The sequence below is a fragment of the Siniperca chuatsi genome, linkage group LG14, assembly GCF_020085105.1.
Source record: "Siniperca chuatsi isolate FFG_IHB_CAS linkage group LG14, ASM2008510v1, whole genome shotgun sequence".
NCBI lineage: Eukaryota > Metazoa > Chordata > Actinopteri > Centrarchiformes > Sinipercidae > Siniperca > Siniperca chuatsi.
In genome coordinates this window covers 27,124,155-27,129,997 of record NC_058055.1, presented here as the reverse complement: position 1 = coordinate 27,129,997, position 5,843 = coordinate 27,124,155, and the positions used below count along the sequence as shown (strand labels likewise).

Genomic DNA, 5,843 nt, shown 5'->3' with positions numbered 1-5,843 from the left:
CACGTTTTATTTTGATTAAACTTCAATTCATAGAACTATGAAATCAAGAAAACTCTTGAGATATGATCATCCTTTGGCAGATTCCTTTCACACCGTTTGAGAAAAACTCAGGATCTTTTAGGCCTAAGATAAAGATGTTTGCTGTGTAGGAGAAAAAAAATGCGTTTATTACATACTGTTTCAAAGTCTGAAAGGTTTCTGTTTCAGAGATAGGATTCAAAGTAATTTTTTTCTGAAACTAGAATGTGTTTTTTTAAACCATACTTTAAATCGTTTTTTCCAAAACCCTTCAGTCCCCTGCCCCTCCCACTGGCCTCCCCGCATCATTTAACTCTATTTCTTCACTCGGTTGTCAGTTTGATGATAATGGAGCAGCTATTATCACTGGGGTTTCATCAGCATGTACAGTACATACAGTAACTTTGCAGTAGAAGCAGTTTTAGTACATTCACGGCCCTCGCCTGGTCACCTGAGAGCTAATTTTGGCCAATTTAGTTTTCATCAACAACAAACTTCCTGTTGACTTGACTGGCACTGCCATTATGGGAATTTACTTTATGTTACCGGCTTACAATCTAACAAAGGCAAAGATTGTTCCATCGATTAATCGAGATCGGATAAGAAATACTTTTGCTTTATTAAAGAGCAATAGTAAATATGCAAAAGAGAAAATAAGACAGGTCTCTTAAAATGAACAACTAACTAAAAAATGTACATTTTTATTGCTTAAATTGCATACAATAATGTTATCTGTCAAAACTAAACCCATCTGGTGCATTTAAGTCACGTATTACATTCTGGGTTTTGAAGAAAACGTGTTCTGAAATGCAAAAACAAACACCTTTTGCTTTAAAAAAGGTTTATATACTTAAGTTTCAGAACTACAAGTTTCAACCTAACTACAGCTCAGGCATAACGTAAGCCTTTACTGTGTTCTTTGTGGCATCTGTAGGAGGCAGAAACGAGCGGACAGGAACTGTGACTGTCATAATAATAAATAACATGAATGAAGCACAGGCTTTCACAAACTGACTGCAGCATTTTATTTTCTGTGGTTAATATCTTGAACAAACCTAGCTACCTTAGGGACGTCATAACTAGCCACCACATTGATTTACGTTGTGAACTAGCCGTTACATATAGCCATAATTAACGTAGCCTACATTCTTCACTAGCCTTCATACAGCTTGTGCCGGGTCCGCTCTGTGGACTGGGTGCACAGACTGTAACGTTGTGCTTTCTGCTGAGATGCTGAAGGTCGGCTAGTTCAGTTTTACAACAGAAACGCTGTACAGAGTGTTCGTGGACACTTTCTGTCGCCAGTTTCTCTCTCTTCCTCCTCTTTGTAATCCGACCTCTGTCAAATCACACCAGAGACCGAATAAATAATATATATATATATATATATATATATATATATATATATATATATATATGGCATGTGTTTTCTTGGGGGCCATTCAGAGTGAACCAAGTGAATCCATTAGGAAAAACTGCTCTTTACTGCAAAATGCATGTGTATTGAATAGATAAATGCTAAAAACCTGACATGTAAAGTAAATCGTTCAACTTACTTCAGACAAAAGAACAACAGAAACAGTAGATGTCACAATGGTGGCACAGAGACCACATTTGTCATCACGTTTCTGCTGCTTTGAAACACTGAACTTGGCTCGAACTTGACAGCAACAAAGACTTTTTCATGTTTTGTTGGCTTCTGATTTATCCACAGTAAAACCGGCGGAGAATGTAATGTACCCATTTGAACAATAAAGATTTCGTCAAGGTCCAAAATTAGACATCCACACCTGATGTCTCAAACCTACTCGGCATATCTGTCAACATTTCAGCTCGCTCCTACACCTGCAGGTTTGAAAAACTGTGCTCGAGGATAAAAAAGTTATTTTCTGTTTTATTCTCCTGCTTTTGTTTCCAAAGCCTTTACGCTCGGCGAGTGTGTTTCAGAACAAAGCTCGCTATTTGAATACCAGCACAACCCAAAGCTTGATCAATTCACTGTGGTGTTATGCAAAGTTAAGACCATTCAATGTCACTATTACTGCATGCCTTCAGTTCCCTCCAAGAGCTTCGCAGACAGCTATTATAATATTTGTGATAAAAAGCAGCTTCTGCCTCTCGTGCCCCCTCCTCTTCCTCTGCTGGGAGGGTGATGGGAGACATCTTCTGGCGCATTTGTTTACCCTTCAAACAAGTCCTAAATTAGTTGCATTCCCAGTGGTTTTCCAAAAGCAGGTAATTAAATAGCACTCAGCTGCACACTGCGCCACTACGATCTGAACTCCCCTCACTGTGGAGAAATGGGGGAAATGCCAAGCAGCCAACAAAAAGAGGCACAGTCAGACTTGTGACAGAGCGCATCATTTGCATGCATCTAACTAATGCACATATCCAGAGTGACTCACCGCTCTGAGTAAGCAGGTGGGAGTTCAGTTCCTTGCTCGGTGACACTTTGACAGGCTGGCGGCTGCAAGATTCAACTGTGTGGCCTTTGGTTTCCGAGATGATCTGTCAAACCAAAGTGACACAATAAAAGTGACATAAAAGACAGATTTAGTGCATTAAAGCTATTTGTCTTTTATGTAAGAACCAACAGTTTTAAGTAACCCACTGACTACTAATTAAATATGCTTTAAGTTTCAGTTTTCCCTCCGACACTTATGAAGTGATCTCCCGTATGACAAAGTGAAAGTCTTGCCTCTCTTGTATCAAGATTATTAACATAAGCATCACTTCAGTTCTGTAAATGTAATGCTTTTCCTTTTTGAATTTTTACAATTTTTTTTCTAAAAAATCCACTATTCTGACCCCGACCAAATCGTTCAACTTACAAAAGACAAAAGAACAACAGAAACAGTAGATGTCACAATGGTGGTACAAGTTTTTGCTGCTTTGAAACACTGAACTTGGCTTGAACTTGACAGCCACGAAGACGTTTTCATGTTTTGTTGGCTTCTAATTTATCCACAGTAAAACCGGTGGAGAATGTACCCATATATACAAATAAACTTGCCTCGCCTCTGGGGACTATGAATGTATGTACAAAATTTCATGGCAATCCATAAAATAGTTGTTAAGATATTGCAGTCTGGACCAAAGTGGTGGACCAACGAGACATTGCCATTCATAGAGCCGTGCTGCTGGCTAAAAACCCATCTGGCGAGATGTATGATTGTGCTTTGTGTCAACAGACGTCGTCCAGGAGGTTGTTTTTTTTTGGTTTTTTTTTTACAATGTTGGAAGTCTCTTTCTGCTTTTTTTGTTCAGCATTCACGGCTCCAGTATATTAAACCTCCCTCAACTGTACACAAGAAGTAACACACACTGCCAGAAATACACACTCAAGTGTCCAAAATATCCCCCCCCCCTCCCTCTGAGCTGCTCCCTGCTGCTCACAACCCACAATATCTCTGATTGTCAAGAGGACTAAAAGCTTTCTTTAACCCGTCTCCTCTACTCACCTCTCCTCCAGTCTTCGCCTCCAGGCACAGCCTCTATTGTTAGTCTGGCCCTCTCCTCCTCTGCTGCTGTTGTTCCTGCCCAGAAGCTTGTCACTCATCCTGATGAGCTGTCTGCCTTACAGCAGCGTTCAGGCCTCTGGCTGCAGCAAACAGCATCAGTAAACTCTCCTCAGGCGCTGGAGAAGCGAGCAAAATCCTTCAGCACAGATCTTCAGCTTACTTTTGAACTTTTCTTGTCAGTTACATGTTTTTCCTCCTCTTTGTGCTGCCTGCCATTGTTGTTGCCCTCTGACCTCACCTTGATAACTAACTGGCTCAGTGCTGCCTCCTGTTGGCCAGGAGACACATGAAGCTTTCACAAGAACTGGAGTCAAGAGTTATTTATCTTTGATTTTATGATAAGAAAAAAAAAGACCTTCAACTTTGACCAGAAGGTTGGTGAGGAAAGTTTAGCTGAAGCTGGAAGAATGTGTGGTAGTAGAAATCATGTATAAAGTTAAAAATGTATTATTTCAGGGTGTCCTGGTGGGCTAGGGGTCTAAGAAGCTGACCGGAAACCTTTGCTGCATGTCATTCCACATTCCTCATATCCTGTCACGTCTCTTCTCTCCACTAGAAGATAAAGGCAAAAATAATCAAAATAAATAAATTACTATCTGAAAATGTCCAAAAGTTGTCCAATTGTTGTATTTCAGTTAAAGGGGAGAATCTATGAAACTGAACTGAAAACCTGTGACACAATGCAACAAAAATAAAAAAAATGGAAATACAAAAATGCTGTTCTATAATTCTGCTGTTGTTTGTGAAACTGTTTATGAAGTAAAATAAATTCAACTAGGATGTTTTTTGTGCCTTTTGATACATCCTAAAGCAGTATTCATAGATTTCTTTAACACAACTTTGACACATCACCTTAAAAAGATTTAAGAGAATGTTAGCAGACATTGAGCCTCTTTACACATCCAGCAGACAGAGCAACGTTAGCATTCATTTGGAGTTGTGTTTGTGTCCACCTGATGAATGTAAATCCAATATTCACTCTCCTTTTAGCTCTGTTTTGGTCTCCACCGACTCCTGGCTGTTTAGCTGCTAAATGCTCCGCTATGTTCACCAGAAGTTGAAAACCAAAACGACGAAGTGAAAGATGCTAGAGCTGAGGGGAACTGCCCCATCAGGTGAGAATTCCCTGTGGGTTTCCACACAATCATTTGACAAATTGTTGACATAAAAATACTTATTAGTGCAGCTTCGAATGCAGCTCTTGTTTTATCTTTTTGGTTAATTTTATTTTTCAGAAGACTAAGGTAACTATGCAAGACATTCACTCTAGCTGTGCTTGTGTCTCTGGCCAAGTTGCAAATGAAGTCTCTTAAACTCTATCCTGCCTGATCAGTTTCATCTCCAACTCTTCATTTGATCCACATGATCCTCTGTGGACACTCGCCGAGCTGCACTCTCACTTTTGTGGCTACATAAATGCTGCACTGATTAAGTGTGACTGCAGCTAAGAATAAACACTCTAGCACTGAGTGTTTATGGCAGCAGTGGTGTTGTGTAAGGAGCCCAGTCACGAGGAGACTCATTTTTCCTGGTTTGGCCTAGTTTGGCCCTGCAGATCAGGGCCTGAATCCCCTGAAGGCTGGATCACATTAGAAGGATTTGACTTTATTTTTACAACACCTTCCATCTCTCTTCGATCACTGAAGAGGAATTATCGAGCTGTGAACTCATCTGTTTCAAGCATCAACAGGTTATGGTGCTACTACAATGGCCCTTCTCTTCAAAAAAATGATAAAACTGAAATGATACAACTGCACACTGAAGTTTTCACTTGTTATCAACAAAAACAAATCTGCTGATGAGGAAGATAAAGTGAAGTGTAATGAATTTGGTCAGTGTCATTGCCCGAACACACAAACCCACAGCGTGACCTCAGACTCTTACATTGCAACCCAGTATCACGGCAGTTCGTGAAAAAGTCACAAAATTTAATCTATAGGTTTGTATACATGGACACAGATTTTTTATTTTATTCATGATTCAAACTAATAAGGACGAACGTAGTATAAAGAGCGACAACGGCAGCACAGGGAGGTCGGGTGGATGGCTGGGTCAAACACAGGACTTTCACACGGGGTTTGTTTGTTTTATTCTAACCCAAACCAAGATCTTTTTCTAAACCTAACCAAGAACTTTTGGTGCCTAAACCTCGGCAAACTGCAACCGTCACCTGATATGTTTCTCAGCCAGCTTTATTTTCAAAGTCTAACTGGACGTTGCATATTTATTATTGCTAACTTGACCTCCCCCAAAAACCTCTGTGGTGTAGGCATGAAAGAAAATGAAATACATTAGTTTAAAAGT

The 5,843-nt window shown here is 40.0% G+C and overlaps 1 long non-coding RNA gene across 1 annotated transcript; it reads right to left on the bottom strand.

Annotated features, from left to right (window-relative positions):
• Nucleotides 1–1,442: 1,442 nt before the first annotated feature.
• Nucleotides 1,443–3,806, bottom strand: LOC122888402. Its single transcript, XR_006380692.1, has 3 exons — nt 3,480–3,806; nt 2,424–2,526; nt 1,443–2,308 (listed from the first exon to the last, which is right to left on the bottom strand). It is a non-coding gene; the product is annotated as an uncharacterized LOC122888402 (long non-coding RNA).
• Between the last annotated feature and the right edge of the window lie 2,037 nt (nt 3,807–5,843).